This window comes from Chionomys nivalis, chromosome X (genome assembly GCF_950005125.1).
Source record: "Chionomys nivalis chromosome X, mChiNiv1.1, whole genome shotgun sequence".
In the NCBI taxonomy this organism is placed as follows: domain Eukaryota; kingdom Metazoa; phylum Chordata; class Mammalia; order Rodentia; family Cricetidae; genus Chionomys; species Chionomys nivalis.
In genome coordinates, this window is record NC_080112.1 from 35,676,151 (window position 1) to 35,698,639 (window position 22,489).

The following is a 22,489-nucleotide window of genomic DNA, read 5'->3' on the forward strand; positions in this document are numbered from 1 at the left end:
TTTGGCTTACACCTGCAGAGGGAATGCAGTCCATTATGGGGGTGAAAACATGAGATGGTGCTGTGGGAACACATTCTGCTCCTTCAGCCAATAGCCTTTAAGATACCAGCCCACTTGGACATGATCTCTTATACTGTAAAAGCAGCAGAAAAACATTTCTTTTCTACACAGTAAGGGGAGATGGTGGAGGGAGGAGAGAGACAGAAAGTGTAAAAGAGAGGCAGAGAGACACAGAGAGAAAGACAGAGACCAGAGACACATACACACACACACACACACACACACAGAGAGAGAGAGAGAGAGAGAGAGAGAGAGAGAGAGAGAGAGAGAGAGAGAGAGAAGGAGGAGTGTTGTAATAGGAGCGGTGGGGCTGCATCCCCGGCACCCAGCCGCCCACATGGCTAGCTTATGCCCCGAAATAATTACATGGAAACTGTATTCTTTTAAATACTGCCTGGCCCATTAGTTCTAGCCTCTTATTGGCTAGCTCTTACATTTTGATCTAACCCATTTCTAATATTCTGTGTAGTACCACGAGCTGGTTTACCAGGAAAGATCTTAACCAGCCAACCCCTGGTAGTATACTTAGTGTAGTAAGGCTCTACCTCCTAAAGGCATCATAATGTTCCCAAACAGCACAATGAACTGGAGACAAAGTGTTCAAACCCAAGATCCTATGGAGAACATCTCATATTCAATTCACAATCCTTAGCTACAGAACATGTTCAAGATCAATCTGGGCAATTTAGTGAGATCTTGTTTCAAAATAACAAAGATTTTAAATATGGTTCTCAGTGGCCAAGTACTGGCCTAATGTCTGTGAGACCTTAGATTCAGTTCAGTTCTTGGCACGAGGGATGACTACAGCATAGAAATCCTACCTGAATGTCTATTGTGCTGGTTTGTCTTATAGATTTGAATCAAGACTGCAGTATCAACTCCAGACCAAGTTTCCAATCTGCCATCCTGGAAATGTCAATTCCCTAAAGTTCCAACCTCACCCATCTCTGATGTAATTTTGACTGTTTGGAATTTTAATCTTTACCCCTTCTTATATCTGCAATGCTCACACTTGAAGGACGCCTGAGAGGGTGAAAGTATCTGTTCTAGTCCAGGGTACCTAAAAACAATGGCATCACCCTGCCATAAACTGAAAAATGAAAAACTGAGAATCAAAATAACATTTGATCTTTGTAAGTTGATAGTCAGGAATTTCATTATAGTATAGAAAGCTGACTAACACATGCCAAACCCATCTGATTTTGTCTGTCTGTTCTCCATTTTGGATAGGATCCCATGTGTGAAAAATGTCTCTTTGGAAGTTATCCCACATCTGGCTGGATGTCCATGGATAAAAATTCAGACAAATATAAATATTTTTCTGTGAGATTTCTGAGAAGATTATGTGAGCTAATTAGAAGAAAGTAGTTTTCAAGGGCTTATTTTGTTTCCTTTTACTGAAAACATATATTTTTCTCACATAATATATTCTGATTACAGTTTCCCCTTCCTCTACTCTTCTCAGCTTTTCTTCACCTCCCCTCCCATCCTGATTTACTCACTCCCATTATGTTGTTCATTAGAAAATAAACAAGCTTCTAAGGGCAGCAGTTTCTTATCCTTTGGGTCACCTAAGACCATCTGAAAACACAGATATTTATATTCAATTCATAACAGTAGCAAAATTGCAGTTATCAAAGAGCAATGAAAATAATTTTATAGTTAGGATTTACCATAACATGAAGAAAGGGTCACAGCATTAGAAAGCCTGAGAACCACCATTCTAAGAGATAATATGATATATGTGGTAAAATATAACAATAAAACAGAAAATGGCACATCAAAACAAACAGAAGGAAAAGAGTTGAAGAAAATACACAAGAAATGGTTATAGATACAGACACCCACTCATTTTCACACTCAGGAATATCATTAAAAAACTTCACTAAACTGGAAGTTATAATATGTACCCAGAGGGCCTATAGGGTGAAAGGAGAGGAAAAATATAAATAAAATATAATAAAATAAAGTTTTTCAAAGAATCTCTGAAATGACACTATGAGACAAGGAACCTCCAATGACACCACTGACTTTGTTTTCTGTTGGCCATCTACTACTGGGCATGCAGCTTACCCTTAACAGCAGTTTGTTTCCCCAGTGACACTTCCTTGGAGAGAAGAAAATTTTAATTTGCAAGTAGTTATAAATGCAGATAACTTCTGGGTATTGGATGGTGGGGCATGTGTTCACTTGTCCTTTTAGCTCTGGGGTCCCATCTGGGTGCATGCTGCCTCAGTTTCTGTGAGTTCATCTGTGCATTGATCCTGTTGATTTAGAAGGTTTTGTTTACTTGGTGTCCTCCATCCCCTTTGTTCCTACACTCTTCCTTCCTCCTCTTCCACAGAGTTCCCTGAGCCTTGTAGGAGAGATTAGATAGAGAAATTCCTTTTTTAGGACTGAGTGTCCAAGGTCTCTCATACTCTACATATTATCTGGCTGTTGGTCTCTGTGTTTGTTCCCATCTGCTGCAGGAGGATGCTTCTCTGATGATGGCTGATTAAGACTTTGATCTATGGGTATAGTAGAATGTCATTAAGAGTCTCTGTTTATATCTATATCCCAAATTTTAAGTTTTTGTTTATTTTATATCCCAAGAACAGATTCCCCTCCCTCTTTTCCTCTCATTCTTTCTCCCCACCTCCTTTCTGACCTCCCACAATCCACTCCTTCTCTGTTTCTGTTCATAAAAGGGAAGGCCTCCCATTAATATCAACACAGCATAGCATTCCAAGTTGCCAAAATACCAAGAACCTCCCCTTATATTAAGGCTGGGCAAGGCATTCCAGTATGAGGAATAGGTTTCAAGTGCTGCAGTTGGTAAGGGAGAGGGTCAACTGCCTCTCCCACAACAGATGGCAGGGGCAAGAGGGGACATCTTTCCCTCCTCCTCTCTCCACATGGCAGACAAGGGGGTGTGGCTAGCTAGCCCATTCTCACACCCTCGGGGTATACTCTATTGTGCTGCTGATGCAAGGAGCAGGGCTTGCTTTCCTTAGTGCTGTGGCTGGTAAGGGATAAGGTTGGCCCCCTCATCTGTCGCAAGAGGCAAGGGGTAATGGGGGACGTCTCTCCCTTGCCCATGTTGCTGAATGACAGACAAGTAGTGGGATCAGCTCTCACATGCTCACAATGTTGGGGCTAGCTCACTCACACTTCTGACAACAGGATTGGCTCTATTGTGTTGCCCAGACTAGGTTCTGTGCCTGCTAGTCCAGGTGCTGCTGGTGGTGAGGGTCACCTCTCCTACCAGTCTCAGACATGAGAGGGAAGGGAGGGGAGGAAGGGCATCTCTTCCCTGCACATGACTCCAGATCTCTCATGCTCACATTGTTGGGCCAGTTCACCCGTGTCCCCATAAACAGGGTCAGCTCTGCCGTGCTGCCCTTCAGGGCCTGCTTTCGCAAGTGTTGTAGCTGGTAAAGGGGAGGTTGCAGCTGGAGGCAGTAGGGGCAAGCAGGGAGGGCAACTTTCCCTGGCTCCCACCACCACCCCACAGAAAAGGGAGACTGTAGCAGCTGTGCCCTGTCATGCTCTCAGGGCTGGCTCACCTGTGCCTCTGTCTACAGTGTCCACTCTACTGTGCTGCCCCGGCCAGGGACAGGGCCGGTTCTTCTGAGTGCTGCAGCTGGTGAGGGGTCAGGGAAGGAAGGCATATTTCCCTCACCCATACCACCACATGGCCTATGACAGGGGCGTGACCTGCTCACCCATTCTCATGCCCTCAGGGCCAGATTACCCATGCCCCTGTGAACAGAGTCAGTTCTGTTGTGCTGCCCCGGTGATTGTCTCCCGAGTGCTTCAGCGGGACAGGGGCAGGACCAGCTCTCCCTTGTGTTGTATCCAGTGAGGGGCAGAACCAACTCTGTATAGTCCTGTACTCTTGGCCTTTGGTGGTATCAGGAGCCATAGACATCAACCACGAATGCATCAGAGCCTAAATTCAGACTTAGGCCCTAGCAGCAGCCCAGGCCCAGATATCACCATGGCCTTGAGTGGCAATCAAGCCACCACCTCATTGTTGAAGGAAGAGTGGGTCTGCTTTTTGTCCCATCCGCCCAGGTATCTTAACCCACAAAATAATCACACAGAGAATGTTTTAGTTAAATCACTGCTTGGCCATTAGCTCTAGCCTCCTATTGGCTAACTCTCACATGTTGATTAACCCATCTCCATTAATGTGTACTGCCACTTGACTGTGGCTTACTGACATGAGTCTAACTAGCATCTGTCTCGGGCAGGAGAATCATGGCATCTGCCTGTCTCTGCTTTCTTCCTCCCATTTCCTCTTACTACACCTCATACCATTCCTAACTTCTTTCACCTCTTTAGATATGCCTACAAGACATGAACCATTTCCCCACACCCTCTCTCTCCCACACCACATCATACATTTGTTCACCATAGTAGTGTCCAACTGCCTGGTATCACAAGGTGCCAGGTGGGCCTGTGTTATTTCCTCAGATCTCAGGGCAGACCATCCCAGGCCTGAGTCTAGGTCTCCTTGTCCCACTAGTCTGCTATGTGCCTGGGCAGGACCATGCTTCTTTGTCACAAACAGATCGCAGTAGTGCCCAACCACCTGCAGGTGCAGGGTGGGCTCCCAGTTGGTGTGGAGGTGTTGCTGAGTCCTCTCAGGGGCTGGGGCTAGAAAGTCAGGGCTGCATTTGGTTGAGATCCATGCATCCCAGACAATTTGCATCTCCTCCATGTTCTTTAGTTGTCTTATTGCTGTAGCTAAGACTTCAAGTACTGTATTAGATAGATATGGAGAGAGTAGACAGATTTGTCTTATTGCGATTTTAGTGGATTTGTGTTGTAGAATATTATTTTAAGGTGTGGTGCCTTTTAGTCTCTGGAATATTTGTTTAATGATGCAAAGGTGTGTTTGATAAAATTCATCTGTAGTCAAGAGTCTGAGTCAGCAACTAGCTGACTGGAAGTTGTAGGGAGGAGCCAGGTGAAGAAGGATTTTTTTAAGGAGGGGCAAGGAGGAGCCTGAGAACTTCTTGGGAGATGAAATGAAGTGAGATAAGTGAGCTGCTTGCTATTCAGCCTCTCTGTGGAGCAGAATTCTACCTCAACTTTTGAATCTTGAGTTCTTTAGAGGGACAGATTTATATAAGTTCCTTTTTTAATTTTGAAAGAGTCAGTGCCTGAGGGAACAGAATTTCCTCAGGCTGTGGCTCTTGTGGCCTAATAGCAGAGTTGCAGTTGCTGACTAGGCTAACTGAAGCTTAAAATGCAGCAACAATTTAAAAAGCAAACAATAATTGTTACCCAAAAAGGGCCACAAAAAAAAGCCTCTTTTGGATTTTTGAGAGGCCCACCTCGCAGCTCCCAAATAAATCACACACAGAGGCTTATTCTTAGTTATGAATGCCGGGCCTTAGCTTGGCTTGTTTCTTGCGAGCTTTTCTTAAATTATCCTATCTTTTGCCTCTGAGCTTTTATCTTTCTCTATTTCTGTATACTTTTCTTTATTTCTTTGTCCATGTCTTGCTGCATAGCTGGGTGACTGGCCCTGACATCCTCCTCTCCTTGTTCTTTGGTTTTTGCCTCTTCCTTCTTGTTTCTCCTTCTGTTTGTACTCTCTGCCTGCCAGTCCCACCTATCCTTGCTTCTGCCTTGCTATTAGCCAATCAGCTCTTCATTAGACCATCAGGTGTTTTAGACAGGCAAACAATCACAGTTTTACAGAATTAAACAAATGCAGCATAAACAGAAGCAATACACCTCAAAATAATATTCCCCAACAGCACTGTTTTCAGTTTCTCTCCATTTAATTTGATGATGGTTAAAAGCTTCCTGTAACATGCTCTTATTTATGCTTATATCTGTCCCTTAAATCCTTAATCTTTCTAGGACTTTTATCACGAAAGGGTTTTTGGAATTTTGTCAAAGCCCTTTTCTGAATCTTATGAGATAATCATTGTTTCTTTTTTAAATTTAAGTGTATTTATATGGTGGATTACATTGATCTATTTTCATATATTGAACCATCATTCCATCTCTGGGATGAAGCCTACTCAGTCATGGTGGATGATCCTTTTGAAGTGCTCTTGGATTCACTTTCCTGTATAGCATTGGATATTTTTGCATCTATGTTCACAAGGAAACTTGGTCTGTAATTTTCTTCCTTCCTTTCTTTCTTTCTTTCTTTCTTTCTTTCTTTCTTTCTTTCTTTCTTTCTTTCTTTCTTTCTTTGTTTCTTTCTTTCTTTCTTTCCTTCTTTCTTTTTGTTCAGATTTTGTGTGCTTTGGGTTTTAGGGTAAATGTGGCCTCATAAAATGAGTTGGGCAATTTTCCTTCTGTTTCTAACTTGTGGAATAATTTGAGGAGTATTGGTAATAACTCTTCTTTGAAAGTCTGGCAGAATTCTGCTCTAAAATCATGTGGTCCTGTGTTTCTTGGATAAGAGATTTTCAATGATCACTTCTATTTAACTAGTGTTTATAGGTATATTTATATTGTTTATATGATCTTGATTTAACTTTGGTAAGTGGTATCTATTGAGAAAATTATCTATTTCTTTAGATTTTCCAATTTAGTGGAGAACAGGTTTTTAAAGTATGTACTTATTATTCTCTGGATTTCCATGGTATCTGCTGTAATCCCTCTTTTTGTTTCTGATTTTGTTAAGTTGTATATTCTCTGCCTTTTAGTTTGTTTGGATAACTTGTTGATTTTCTTAAAGAACCACTCTTTGTTTCATTGATTCTCTGTATTGTTCTTTGTTTCTATTTTGTTGATTTATGTTCTCAGTTTGATTATTTCTTGCTGTCTACTCTTCTTGGGGATGATCATTTCTTTCAGATGTGCCATTAAGTTACTAGCATGACATCTTTCCATTTTTAAATGTATGAACTTAGTGCTATGAACTTTCCTCTTAGCACAGTTTTCATAGTGTCCCATAGGTTTGAGTATATTGTGTATTCATTTTCATTAAACTCTAGAAAATCTTTAATTTCTTTATTTCTTTATTGACCCACTTTTCATTTAGGAGAGAGTTGTTCAATTTCTATGAGTTTGTAAGGTTTCTGTTGTTGAAATCCAGCTTTAATTTGTGGTGGTCTGATAGGAATCAGGGAGTTACTTCAATTTTCTTGTATCTGTTGAGCTTTCTTTATGTCCAAGTATGTGGTCAATATTGGAGAATGTTCCATGAGGTGCTGAGAAGAAGGTATATTCTTTTGTGTTTGGGTGAAATAATCTTTAAGTATCTGTTAGGTCCATTTGGTTTATACTGTCTGTTATCTATAGCACTTTTTCTGTTTAGTTTTTGTCTGGATAACCTGGCCATTGGTGAGAGTGGGATATTTAACTCTTCCAATATCAATGTGGTGAAGGTCATTGTGTGATGTAAGCTTCAGTAATGTTTCTTTTACAAACTTGTGTAATCTTGTGTTTGGAGCACAGCTGTTAAGAATTGAAATGTCATGTTGGTGGAATTTTTCCTTTGATGAGTATGCAATGTCCTTCCCTATCTCTTTTTAATAGTTTTGGTTTGAAATCCATTTTTTAGATATTAAAATGGCTGCACCAGCTTGCTTCTTTGGTCCATTTTCTTGCAATATCTTTTTCCAACCTGTTACCCTCAGGTAATATTCATTGTTGATGTTGAGGTGTGTTTCTTGGATGCAGGAGAAGGATGGATCCTGTTTCACATCCATTCTGTTAGTGTGTGTCTTCTTATTGGGGAGTTGAGACTATTAATATTGAGATACATCAATAACCAATGATTGTTTATTCCTGATATTTTGTTGTGATGGTGTGTATGTGTAGATGGAGCAGCGGGCTGTGTCCCACCACCTGGCTAGCTTTACCCGAAATAACAACACACAAATTGTATTCTTTTATACACTGCTTGGCCCATTAGCTCTAGTCTCTTACTGGCTAATTCTCACATCTTAATTAACCCATTTCTAATAATCTGTGTAGCACCACGAGGTGGTGGCTTACTGGGAAGGATCTTAACCTGCGTCCATCTTGGAAAGGAGAGCTATATAGTCTACTTCACTGCCTTCTTCCTCGCAGCATTCTGTTCTGTCTTTCCCGCCTACCTATGTTCTGACCTGTCAGGCCAAGCAGTTTCTTTATTAACCAATAAAATTAACACATTGACAAAAGACCCACCTACATCATGTATGTGTGTGTGTTTCACTTCTTTTGATGTTCTTGGTCTGAGATTACTTATTCAGTGTGTTTTCATGGGTGTTTTGAACCTTTAGATTGGAGTTTTCTGTGTGTCACATTTTGTAGGGCTGGGTTTGTAGATAGATATTGATTAAATTTGGCTTTATTATGGAATATATTATTTTTCTCATCTATTGTGATTGAAATTTTGCTGAATATAGTAGTCAGGCTGGCATCTGTGGTCTCTTAGAGTATGTTGAACATGTCACCAGACCCTTCTGGCTTTTAGAGTCTCCATTGAGAAGTCAGTCTTAATTCTAATAGATATGCCTTTATCTATTACTGGGTCTTTTACCCTTGCAGTTTTTAATATTATTTCTTGTTCTGTGTGTATAGTGTTTTTATTATTTTCTACAAGGGGTAGCTTTCTTTTTTAGTACAATCTATTTGGTGTTCTGTTAGATTCTTGTACTTTTATAGGCATGTCCTTCTTTAGGTTAGGGAAATTTTCTTCTATATTTTCTGAGATTTTGAGCTGAGATACTTTTTCCTTTATTCCTTTTACTCTCAGTGCTTATCTTTTCATTGCTCCACATTTCTTAAATGGTTTCTGTCAGAATTTTATTAGATTTAACTTTTCTTTGACTTAATGTATTCATTTCTTTTATTGTATTTTCAATGCCTGAAATTCTTTTTTCCATTTCTTGTATTCTGTTCGTGAAGCTTGTCTGTGTAGTTTCTGTTTGAATTCCTAAATTTTTCATTTCCAAATCTTCCCCCAGTTTTGGCTTTCTTTACTGATTCTGTTTTGGTTCAAGTCTTGTATTTTCATTTATTTTCTTCCACTGTTTGTGTTTTACTAAATTTTTAAAAAAGGGTTTATTCATTTCCTCATTCTGTTTGCTTGTGTTTTACTGATTTTTGAAGGACTTATTAATGTTTACTTTCAGGACCTCTATCATCTTCATATAATCAGTTTTAAGAGCTTTTTCTTGTGCTTTAGACACATTGGAATATTCAGGGCCTGCTGTGATAAGATAGCTGGGCTCTAGTAGATGAAGATCTAGTGGATACATATTGCTGTTATTGATTGTGCTTTTTTCACTATTTTGTTCCCTGGTTTCTCTTTTATTTCCAAGTTTTCAGAGAGTGTGATAGTTGTGAATTATCTGGTAGGAAATCCTCTTTGAACTTGAGAATTGTGATCACTGGGGGTTCCAGACAAAATGTGTTCCCGGATATTGGGAGCAGACACTTAGGAATGGGGATAGACTAGAGGTTTGAAGGGGTTCACAGGAGGGAGGAGAGCAGAGTGTTCAACCTTGATCTACTTCATTTGTGTCATTATAATGGAGGGTGACAGTGAAGAGAGGTCAGCACAGAAGATCTGCTCTAGTGCTGGGGATGAGGTTGGAGGGTTGGGCCTGGCATTCCTCCAATACTGGAACCTTTTCTTGCAATTAGACTTTACCTTCACCAACAACCTCTCCCAGGCACTCTTCATGGTGTCAAGCCTTAACTTCCCTGCATGACTCCTTCAATCCTGGTGCTTCAAACTGATACTAAGGCTTCACCTTCTCTTCTGGCCTCTCACAAATCCAAACCTCTGATGCTCTCCATGATCCTTTCATGCCTTCAAAACTGACACCACTTGTTGCCAGGCCTCCTTAGCCTTATTCCCCAAGGAAGGGTGATTGTGCTATCTGCCCATTCTGCAGCCCCATGATGCAGGACAATCAAATGCAATAGAGAGTCAAGTCAAAGCAGGAACTCAGTTTATTACTGTGAGCATCAGCTTATATAGGTTAAGTGACAATGGGTAATGTGGGGGTACCTCCAGCCAATGAGAGACATCCAAGCCCTCCCTTTGGATGGAGGGGTGTCTACCTAGTTTTTGCTGTCTCACCTTACTCGGTTCCATCAAACTCAAGCCAGGCTTTTCTCTTTCTTACAAGCCTTGAGGTACATGCCCTGAGTTTGAGCCAGGCTTTTCTCAGTCCTACAGGCCTCAAGGTACAGGCCCTGAGATAATTTTGGTCCAATACCTAAGAGACTGTTACACTTAGACTGCCAGCACAACGTATAACCTTGGCCACCTTTTGAACACAGCTTTTGTGTGTTGACCCTGAAGAAACACTTCAAAAGATTTCCCCTCAATTATGATGATCTCTTCTTAGTCATCACTAATGTCTCAGCTCCAGCTGTTCAGCATCAATTGTCTTACCAAAGCAAAAATTTCATTTCAGTGGTGCTGGTCTCTTATTAATCATGACTGATTTTTCATCTCCAGCTGACCAGAACTAAATAGTCTTTTTTTTCCCAAGTAAGAAGGGGTTTGCTTTTAGTTCCTCATTCTACATTACTGTCAGGAAGCCAAGGTGGTGGGAACTTTAAACAGTTCTCCACAGTACCTGCACAGTCAAGGGGAGAGAGCAATAAATTAATGGATGCATCCATACATGTTCTGAGTTCATTCTCTTCTATTAATTCAGTCCATGGCGCAGCCCATGAAATGTAACCACATACATTTAGAGTGAATCAACCCAAATTAGGAAAATCCTTCACAGGCATGCCATTAGGCCAACCTAATCTACATAGTCTCCCATTAAGACCCCCTTCCCATGTGATTCTACACTATGCCAAATAAACAATTAAAACCAACAATCAGAGTTGCTTACCCCATAACCATCTTGGACTATTACAGCAGTGGAAACTTCTTAGTGTTGCATACAGGGTTCATGGATAAGTCCATGCTGTCTTAGCAACATGCATAGCACCTTTGAGGACTACAAGGATTAGCTAACAGAAAGAAACCAACCACATTTTGGCACAAAAGCATATGCTCTCTTCAGCAGTAGTCTTACCATCAAATTCTGGTGGGAAACAATTACAAGTAGTGATTGTTAGTGTTGTTGTAGGTGTTAAGGGCCTCACTAATTACAACAACTAGGAAGGGGACAAACTTGTGGAACTGGGATTTTCATGTAATAACCTCTAGCTTCTGGGAGCAGTTAAAATAGTTCTTCCCCTACCTGAGGCCTTCTCCCTCGTTTGGTACTCACACATTGCCTACTGTAATCCTTTTCTGAAATTACTGCTATTTCTTGGGCACTTTCATTCTTAGGCTTTGTTAGAGTGACATTGTGACATTGAAGTATAAAAAAATATTTGATTTTTTCTAAGAAATAAAGTTGGCAAAGTAGCCCACTCTAAAGTAAACTATTGGCCCATTACTTATGACCTGTTTTCCCTACACTTTTTTGTTTTTGAAATAAAAAATTTCATACACTATAATCTGATCAATGTTCCCCTCACCCAGCTCCCTACCCACCCAACTACATGCCTTCTTCCCTTCTTCTTCTCTCCCTCCCTCTCCCCCCCCCTCTCTCTCAGAAATAAGCAAACTGGCAAACAAAAGAGCAAATCAGAATAAAAACAAAACAAAAAAGGACAAAGAGGAAGCACAATAAACACTTTCAAACACAAAAAATCTAAATCTATAAAAAACCAAAATATGCCCAAACAAAGCAATATGACACAAAAAGTCTACAAGAATACCATTTAGCTCATTTTGTTTTGTCCATCTACTGCTGACCATAAATTCTACCCTCAAGTGTGGTTCACAAATGGCCCTCATAGAGTCTTTAAGAAACTTTCAAACTTCCTTCTGAACTTCACAAATTGAGACTCTGTTATCTGTACTTCTCTCACCTTTATCTTCCAAGCTCCTACAGAAAGGCCTCTGATCTCTCAATGCTCAGTGGCTTTTCTAGCCCAATGTTACAAAGTCCTTCCACAGTCTTTACAAACATGGTCAGGTCTATTACAGCAATATCCAACAATTCTTGTACCAATTTTTGTCTTAGAGCTTCCCTTGTTATGATGAAACACTGTTACAAAGAACAATTTGGGGAGCAAGCAATTTTATTTAAAATTCTCACATCATAGTTTAGCATTAAAAGCAGTCAGGACAGAAACTCCAACAGGGCAGGAACCTGGAGATAGGGGCTGATGGAGGGTGCTGCTTACTGGCTTACTCAGCCTTGTAATGACTTAGTCAGCTTGCTTTCTTATAAAATCCGGAACCACAATCTTAGGGTGGTCACTACACACAATGGGCTAGGCTCTCCTGCAACAACTATGAATTAAGAAAAAGCCCTGTAGACTTGCCTACAGCCTGATATTGAAGGCATATTATCAATTGAGAGTTCCCCTTCCTAAATGACTCTATTTTGTGTCAATTTGACATAAACTAGCTGGAGCAGGGTTTTTGCTACTTCTACTGCCACAGAAAACCGACAGTTTCTTTATGGTCCCTTCCTTCCCGTTGCCACATAGATGTACTTCACTATTTGAAGGCAGGTTACAACCTCAAAGACAGCATGAGAACAGTATTCAGCTTTCAAACTAGTTCTGAATAAGGAATGCCATAAAGTGTTGGGTCTCCAACTTGAACACATAATATCAGAATCACACAGGAGGACGTTAAGATATATTTGGGGGACTTGACTTTAGATTTGTGATTAAACAAGTCTGAGCTGGGACTTAGGAGAAGTAGTATTTCTAACAAGTTTCAAGACAGTGATGCTGTTGCTAGTCCTAGACATTGAGAACCTCATCTAATAAGGGAATGGGAATGGGTTGGAAAAAGTTAGTCTGCAATATATTAGTTATAGTGTGCAGAAAAAAATCACCTGTCATAGGTTAGAGATAAGCCTACTATTATCTTGCTAAATGGACATAGTCTAAAACAGCCTTCTAAATTCATGTCTCTCTAGCTGTAGATTAGTTCAGCACCTCATCAGAGAAATTTCTTTGTGTGGTGAAATGTGGTGTAGGGGGGACCCAGCCAATCACCTTGCTAGCAGGGGATGGGGTCCCCCGAGGATATTTTTTACTTATAAAGATTGCACTCTCCCAGCCGGCCTTTCTGCTTTCCTGTTCTCTGCTGGAACTTCGGTTCTGTGAATCTTTCCCTAATTAAAGCTGAATATTTTATTATAATTTCCGTCTGCCATTTATTTACGCTGCTAAATTTTTGACGCCCAACGTGGGGCTTTTCGGATACCCGCCGGGAATCAGAACCTGCTGGGTGGCGACCGCTGGGAGCCAGCGGCCCCTGCCTCTCTCGGGAGGCCTCTCCCTCCACGCAGATTGTACCCTCTCAGCACAGCTGAGCTTCTGAGTCACTGAACATCTGCAGCAACTCGATTTTTCCTGGCGCTTGCTAGAAAGTCGGCAAACGGGACTTCTGAAGGGCAACTCGGCCTCACCTGCCATACTACTCGGCCCGGGCCGCTAGCCCGCCACAGCTTTCACAGCGCCTAAAACAGAGTGCACGGGTGGCTTGGCAGATCGCTGACTCGGCCCGCCCCCCATGAGTCTGCAGCTCCACCCCACCCGCCAGACCTACTTGCTGGAGCACATTAACCCCTCTCAACCTGCCTTGGCTAAGTTTGTAGCGAAACCCCACTGCCTAAATTAGCGGAAGCTCAGGTGCCTGCGGTTTTGCAGCAGTTCCCCCGTTTGCACCGCCAAAGCCGCCACAGCAGCAGATTTGGTCTGATACAAAGGGACCGCTTCCATGACCACTCTAACTCCTCAGACAGAACAATAACTTTCAGTTTTGAGTTAATTGTTTCAGACCGGCTCTGACTTCAGCCTCGTGGACTCAGGTGCATTTCTCTCGCCACTACTGGCAGGAACCGGTCATTACAGGTAAAATATTTTCTTTTAAATACAGATTTGATTTAAAATGTCTGAAAACGTTACTATTCAAGACTTTAACAGCCTTTTTGATTGTACCATGTGGGAGATTTTACAAGATGTGTCTGTCACCCCACATCTATGGATTTTTCTGGGATTTGTATTTTTCCTTGGTACTATACGGTTTGATAATAGAAATACGATAAAGTCTTTACAAGATGAATCCAGAATTCTTTATTCACAATGATGGCGATCATACTGACGGTAAGAAATGCAGATAAGGCAGGGTTCTTTTCTTATCTCCACAGGAAAATACTCATCTTCAAACAATTTAAGGGACCCTAAATATTTAATTACTGATGGATGAAAACTAGTTACGACCCACTAAGGATCAACAATAAAATTCTATACATTTTGTAAGTATTAATTTTTTATATGTCTTATTAAACATTTCTTTATAAATATGTAGAGCTGGTTTTGGAGTTGGACTATGGCTCAGTCCCTCTTCAATTCCAAGCCTGTTGATAAGAGATATCTCAGAGTTTCTGTCTCAGGTCAGGAGCCATAAAATGGGACAGAATAAAAATAATTATGTACTTGATAAACTTTCTTTGCCTTTCCTTATATCTGTGTCTTTCTTTATATGTCAGTATATGTCCTTGTTAATGTTTAAATTTCCCATAACAAGCAACAAATTTTCCTACAGTAATCTTTAAAGTTTCCAGGATGAAGATGGGGCCCCATGACATCAACTTAATCTGGTTTTTATGACGTCATTAATTTTTTTTAAGTGCTAAAATTAGACCTGTTTTTTGATACCAACTACACGAGACAATTTCAAATGGTGCACATTTTTGACAACACTCTGGCTAGACCTTCTCAAAATGCTCAGAGACTAGTTACAATTTTCTTTTTTAAAAAATATTTATTTATTTATTATGTACACAATATTCTGTCTGTGTGTATGCCTGAAGGCCAGAAGAGGGCATCAGACCTCATTACAGATGGTTTTTAGCCACCATGTGGTTTCTGGGAATTGAACTCAGGACCTTTGGAAGAGCAGGCAATGCTTTTAACCTCTGAGCCATCTCTCCAGCCCCATAGTTACAATTTTCTTAGGCCAAAGGTTAATTTGGGAATTTTACCATCATTTGCTTTCACAGGAGCACCTAAGAAAAACGTCACCCCCATGTCAGCTAGAAGCAATATTAGAGGATGACGTCCCCCCTCCCAACAGAGTTATTCCTCAGGGTTAGGGACATCTTTTAATGGTTGGTTTAGGGTTGAGGGGATGGGGAGATATTTTATGGAATTAGGGGTATTTTCAAAAAAAAGGGAGGGATTAACTGGTTTGATGGGATGATTGGTATTTGTGAATTACTGTTTTTAGAAAATTGTATTGGTACTGTTTCTTGTATATTGATATATTAAATATTAAATGTGAGTGTTCCTACCTCTATTTTTGTATAAGAGTATGCTTATAACTTTGTCTATATTGTATTGATACATCTACCATATTACAATGTACATTTCTACCTCTGATACTATTTATATAATAACATTGTTTACATTTGATATGTAATGACATTGTTTACAGTTAAAGATCATTGTCTTCATATATGGCACAGTTGTTTATTCTCTTAGTCTTCAAGTTAGATAGGTATTGAGAATTATATGTTTGTCATATTTATTTTTAGGTTAATCAGGTTTTTTAGATACATAGAGATTATATTTAATATAAATAGTATGATCTTCAGCCTCTTCGAAGAACTGTAGAAAAATGGCCTTTAATCTAACCTAGAATTCTGTGCCAACAAGACACAATTACTCCTGACAACACCACTCTACTCCTGAGAAAATGTTGAGCACCAAAGACACTCCACTGGGAGCTTGTCTTCTTGGCAGAACTGGCCTTTGGGTTAAGAAAAGCCCATACCTCAACTACTGACAAAGATACAAAATATCCAGAAGTGGATAAAACAGGATTGTTTTATCTTGCCAAGAGAGGATAGGATAGTTCTAAGAAAGTTCCTTGCCTTTAATAATGGTATGTCAGTTATGTTAGGCCTTAGCCAAAGTTGGTTGACTCAACATTGCAAACGAGACTTTGGGTGATTGCCCAGGTAGTCAGTTGTCTCTGTCAATTGTTGCACATTTTGGATATCTCTCATTTGTTAGGTAATATTAATTCCCTTCTCAGATCTTTGACAAAGTTGAAGATTAGGTAATTGTAGTTACTCTCTACATTATTTAGATTTTTTGAAATAGAACGTTTAGTATATTTATTATTTGTTTCTATTGTATATAGTTGTAATTAGTTTAGCTCTATCTAATTTAGACAAAAAGGGGAGATGTAGGGGGGACCCAGCCAATCACCTTGCTAGCAGGGGGCGGGGTCCCCTGAGGATATTTTTTACTTATAAAGATTGCAGGCACACTCCCAGCCGGCCTTTCTGCTTTCCTGTTCTCCACTAGAACTTCGGTTCTGTGAGTCTTTCCCTAATTAAAGCTGAATATTTTATTATAATTTCCGTCTGCCATTCATTTACGCTGCTACAATGTGGTTAATACAGAGACTCAGAACTGATCAAAGTAAGTATTTGTGGAAGGCTCAGCCACAAATGACCCATCTGTTTTCCATGTGCTCCCTTCCCTCAGGGCTCAGGGACTATTATAGAAAAGGGGGCAGGAAGATTGTAAGGGCCAGAGGTTGGGGAGGGCTGGAGCAAAACATTTTCTGAACATTCCAGGATCACTTCAGTCATAAACTCACAGCAGCTATGGTTGTCTGCATACAATAAATCCAGTTAACATTCTAGTATGCAGGGGTTTCTGCCCATTAATTGAGGAGATACTGGCAATTGATGGCTGCTAGGAGAAGATTCAGTTTTTTTCAAGGTCTCTGGTAGGTCAAGCACACTCCAACTGTATGGCCCCACATATAGAAGGATATGGACAGCACTAACAGGATATGGTGGGTTATAAAAAAAAGAGGAGGTAACAGTAGATCTGGATGATATAGGAGGATAAGTGTATACATGTATGAAATTCTCAAAGAATTGATAAAATAAATATGTTAAAAAGCAATCACCTGTGTAGGTTTTATAATTGTAGCATATTTTCCAAATCACCCGCTCAGTAGTCTATAGTAGAGGCCAGAGATAGATGTTTGGTTTTTTTATTGTTTTTATTGAGCTATATATATTTCTTCACTCCCCTCCCTTCCTCTCCCATCTCCTTCTACCTTCTTCCATGCTTCCTACACTCCCAATTTACTCAAGAGATTTTGTCTTTCTCTACTTCCCATGTAGATTAGATCCATGATCTTAGATCCAGACCTTAGGTTCCTCTGTTTTTGTCTTAAATTCTCTGGGATTGTGAATTGTAGGCTGGTTTTTCTTTGTTTTATGTCTAAAAGCCACTTATGAGTAAGTACATATTATATTTGCCTTTCTGGGTCTGGATTTCCTCACTCAGTATAATGTTTTCTAGATCCATCCATTTGCCTGAAAATTCCAAGATGCCACCATTTTTTCTGCTGTGTAGTATTCCATTGTATAAATATGCCACATTTTCCTTATCCATTCTTCGATTTAGGGGCATTTAGGTTGTTTCCAGGTTCTGGTTATAACAAATAATGCTGATATGAATATAATTGAGCACATGTCCTTGTGGTATGATTGAGCATCCTTTGGGTATATACCCATAAGTAGTATGGCTGAGTCTTGAGGAAGGTTGTTTCCTAACTTACTGAGAAATCACCATACTGATATCCAAAGCAACTGTACCAGTTTACATTCCCACCAGCAATGCAGGAGTGTTCCCTTTATCCCAAATCCTCGCCAACATATGCTGTTATTAATGTTTTTGATCTTGGCCATTTTTATGGGTATAAAATAGAATATTAGAGTTGTTTTGATTTGCATTTCTCTGATGGCTAAGCATGTTGAGCAATTTTTTAAGTGTCTTTCAGCGAGTTTAGATTCTTCTGTTTCAAGTTCTCTGTTTAGTTCTGTACCCCATTTTTTCATTGGATTATTTGTTCTTTTGATGACCAATTTTTTGAGTTCTTTGTATATTTTTGAAATCAGCCCTCTGTCCATTGTGGGATTGGTGAAGATCTTTCCCATTCTGTAAGCTGTCATTTTGTCTTGTTGACCATGTCCTTTGCTTTACAGAAGCTTCTCAGTTTCAGGATGTCCCATTTATTAATTTTTGCTCTCAGTGTCTGTGTTTCTGGGGTTATATTTAGGAAGTGTTCTCCTGTGCCAATACATTCAAGCATACTTCCCACCTTTTAAAGAAGAGCTTCCAAGAGGTCTTCCAAAGTGATTTTACATCCCTACAAATGACTGAACGTCTGAATTTCACCACAGCCTTCACAGAACTGGTTGCTTTCCTTTTCCCTTATTGAACTGTAGTACAGTGGTGACCATGCCTCATTATCTTTTGCTGTTTGAAGTATTTTAGGCAGAAGAGAAATCTAGTGGATGAACTGGTACCTTTCTTAGACATGCTTTAGCTACCTCCCACACTCATTTTCTAAGTTGTTGGCAAATCTCACATATTACCTTATCTAGACACTTGTCCCTTAAATCCAAGCCAATGAATGACCCATACGGAGATACAAAGGTAGCCCTGTTGCTGCAAGTTAGGGATGACTCTGTGGTGTCAGGTTTGTTCCAGAGCTTCCTCGTATGACCAAACTGAAGAGAGTCACCTGATGAGCCCACATTCTTGCCAACTCCATGGGCACCCAGTCCATTTTCCTTTGTTTTGACCTGTTCTAATGAGAACAATCCCTAAAGAAATCATCCACATACGAATCTTGTTTACACTCTGTTCCCTAAGAAGGAAATATTAAGATATTAAATAAATGAAAATATAAACCACAACATTTTCTTAAAACTGAATGTATACTTCTTTAGAACTTTGCAGGCTACTCCAGGTTGTTAGGTTTTCCTCCACCATCATACAGAATAGGCGGGGTCCAGTGCTGATAATGGAAGAGCCAGAATTATAGGTGGCTGATTTTTTTTCACTAGATAGACTCTTGTCTTTTTTCATTGTGGTTTGCCTGCTTCTGTCTCCTTTCTTCTTTCTATGGTTACTATTACCATGAAATTCTTTCTGAGAGTGTCTCCTATCTCCTCATCCCAACTTCTTTTTTCCTATTGATTCGCCTCTGAAGCTGGTAATTATAGGTGGTAAGTGAAAGGACCTTGCCAGAATGATCATGAGCTAGTGATCTAGAACCATCTCCAGACATGCTCTTGAACTCATTTGTATTGGCCATCTGCTTCTGGGCATGCAGCCTACCCTTGAGAGTAGTCTGTTTCTCTAATGGGACTCACAGGGAGAAAACAAATTTTTCATTTGCAAGTGGTTATCAGTGTGGGATTGCTTTTGGCTTAGGGATAGGGACATGTGTTCACTTTCCCTTTCAGCTCAAGGACCCCATCTAGTTCAGACCCATGCAGGCTCTGTGCATGCTGCCTCAGTCTTTGTGAGTTCATAAGTGCATAAATCATGTTGCTTCCTCATTTCCTTTGTATCATCCATGCCCTCTGGCCCTTATATTTTTTCTATTGCCTCTTCCTAGGGATTTGATATCGTCACACTGTCTGTCCATGAGTCTCTGTATTTATTCTCAGTGACTGCAGAAGGAAGGAAGTTTTTCTGATGGTGGCTGAGCAAGGCACTGATCTATGAGTATAGCAGAATGCCACTAGGAAGAGTTTTATTGTTACTTGCTTTATAGACCAGGAATATTTATTTTTGCCCTAGGTCTCTGGGCTATCTAGATTTAGGTTCTAGGTCACTCAAACAGTATCAAGTATGGATTTCATATCCTGGAGTGGGCCTTAAGTCAAATCAGATCTTGGTTACTTCCACAAGCTTTGTGCCACTATCTCAGCAGTGTATCATACAGGCAGGCCACCACTGTAGATCAAAGGTTTTGTAGCTGGGTTGGTTTTTATTTTTCTTTGTTGCTGAACTGCAGAGTACCTTCCAGTTCATAGGGGGCAAGGCTCAATATAGGCAACACCTTGAACTTTCCAAGTTCCATAAGTTGTGTAGGTGTTGTTTTCAGCAATAGGCCTTTAATGTCATTTGTTTGTTAGTTTGCTTTTGATAAAGGGCATTGCCATGTAGCTCTAGCTGTCATTGAACTCACAATGTAAGCCAGGCTGGCCTCAAATTCACAGAGATCCACCAGTGACGTGGGATTTCTTTCTGTATACCATTGGTTAATAAAGAAGCTCCTTTTGGTCAATGTCTTAACAGAATATAGCCAGGCTGGAAAAGATATATAGAAAGATTAGACAGAGTCAGTGAGAAGCCGTGTAGCTGCCACCAAAGGAGACAGACATCAGAACTTTGCCCATTAAGCCATGACCTCGTGGTGATGCACAGACTAATAGAGATGGGTTGACTTAAGATGTAAGAGTTAGCTAGAAACATGCTTAAGATATTCGTCAAACAGTATTGCAATTAATACAGATTTCTGTGTGATTATTTTGGGAGTCTGGGTAGACAGAAAACAAACAAGTAGCCTCCACCAACACAGGAGCCTCTGCCTCCTAAGCACAGAGATTAAAGTCATGTGCCACTATGTGTAGCCCCATATTTTTTTAACTGAGAAGAGTAGGTTGGGGAGAGAGTTTTCAAAATCCTTTCCTATTTTCACAAGCAAATTCCTGGTAGCTCCCATAGTTGTGAACTTAGAGAAAGTAGAAGATGCTTGCTAACATCCCTCTGATTTTATACAGCACTGGTAGAAGAAGGTGATGATGGGCTGGGTGGATATCATTTGTTGCAGAAAATAAAGAAAAGTCATAAAAGAAGCATACAGGAAAAGCCCAGTAGGAGGCATGTACAGAAGTTACCCTAAGTGAGTGGTAACTATTATCATTGACACAGAAGAAAATAACCTTGCAGAAGATGCTCATTCCATAGAAGGATGAGCATCATGGCCTTTCCAAATGATTCTTCCTCTTTTTATTTGTCATATTAGGAATGGAACACAGGTCATTGTATCTGCTAGGCAAGTGCTCTACTACTAAACTATACCCACTCCTCTTATTTGGTTTTTAAAATATTGCTTGGTGTATAAAAACCCTTTGGAAAGTTGTCAAATGTACAGAGAAGTTGCAAGAGTATAACTCGATTTACCTATTGTTAAGATCTTGTTACATTTACTGTTAGAGAGATCATTTCGCTTTTCATAAAAATACTTCAGATAGCATGGCATAAAAATAAGAACTTTTTTTGAATGGTCACACACAATTATCAACTTAGGAAATAAAGCATTAGTAGAATTCTATTGCATGTAATTATATTATCTATGTTATGTTGTTTAGTCTCCTTTCTAGACACACAAAATGCACTGTAATCCTAATGTTCAGTATACCAGAATGTGACTGTATTTGAAAATAAAGCTATTACAGATGGATTGATGATGAGGTCATACTAGTACTCAATTAAATGTTGCTTATTTTCTTTTAAGAAAACAGTTGTGCAAAGACAGAGGCATGCAAAGACAATAGCCACAGAAACCGAGATTGGAGTGATGAGGTTTCAAATCAAGGAGTCAAGGGTTTCTGGCAAACCACTGGAAACTAGGAAGAGTCAGGGTGGAGTCCCTCTGGGTTTCAGAGAAAATGTGGTCCTTCCCACATCTTAATCCCAGATTTCTGACCTCCAAAGCTGTAAGATGATAATTTTTCTTTTCATTATTTTAAGTCATATAGGTTGTGGCAATATATTACAGACACTCTAGGAAACTATGTTCAAATTTACATTTTAGATAATAACCTTTATCTAATACTGTTTATAGCTGTGCTTTCTAGATAAAGGATCCAAATAATTGAAATTACTTATGCATTTTATTTATTTTCCTTCAATATGGAAATGTGCACTAGGAGGCTTATCTTTCCCACCATTATTTTAATACCACAGACAAGTGCTCTTAAAACATGTTCTGTCATATTTGTGTGGCTTTTCTATATAATTTGACCTAGACCAAACACTTTTGGTAAAATTTCCACATAGGTGTTGCTGGCATGTGTTTCTTAGTCCTTGTTCCCCAGGAATGAGGTAGCTTCAGTGTGTCTCATCATAGGAAGGAACATGTTTGGTCATTGCTTAAGTTAGTACCATTATAGGAGTACCTCTTCCTCTTCATAATGATCTGATCCATGAGTGGGTATTCTGCCTGTATTAGCTTTAACAAACTCATTTGGAACTGTGAGATAGCCTTCAAATTCTGATCTGTGAGGTTTGTTTTTTCACTTTCACACCACATTCCCACATCTAAGTCTAGAGCAGAGCACCTTCCCAAAGAGGAGGACTCATATACAGTTTCTACTTCAGGAAAATAATATGGATCCAAGGACCACAAAAAATGATAGGGGTCACAAAAGAGACAGAAATGCAAAAGTTATGGTGAGAAGTTGGTCACAGCTAAAGTCAACCCCCTGTAGCCATAAGCCCCAAAGCTGTGGACTCAACCAGCTGCAGATGGGAAGTAGAGAGAGTTTCTGTACAGAGCTTGTACAGACTTTCTTTCCTTGCCATTATTCTCTAC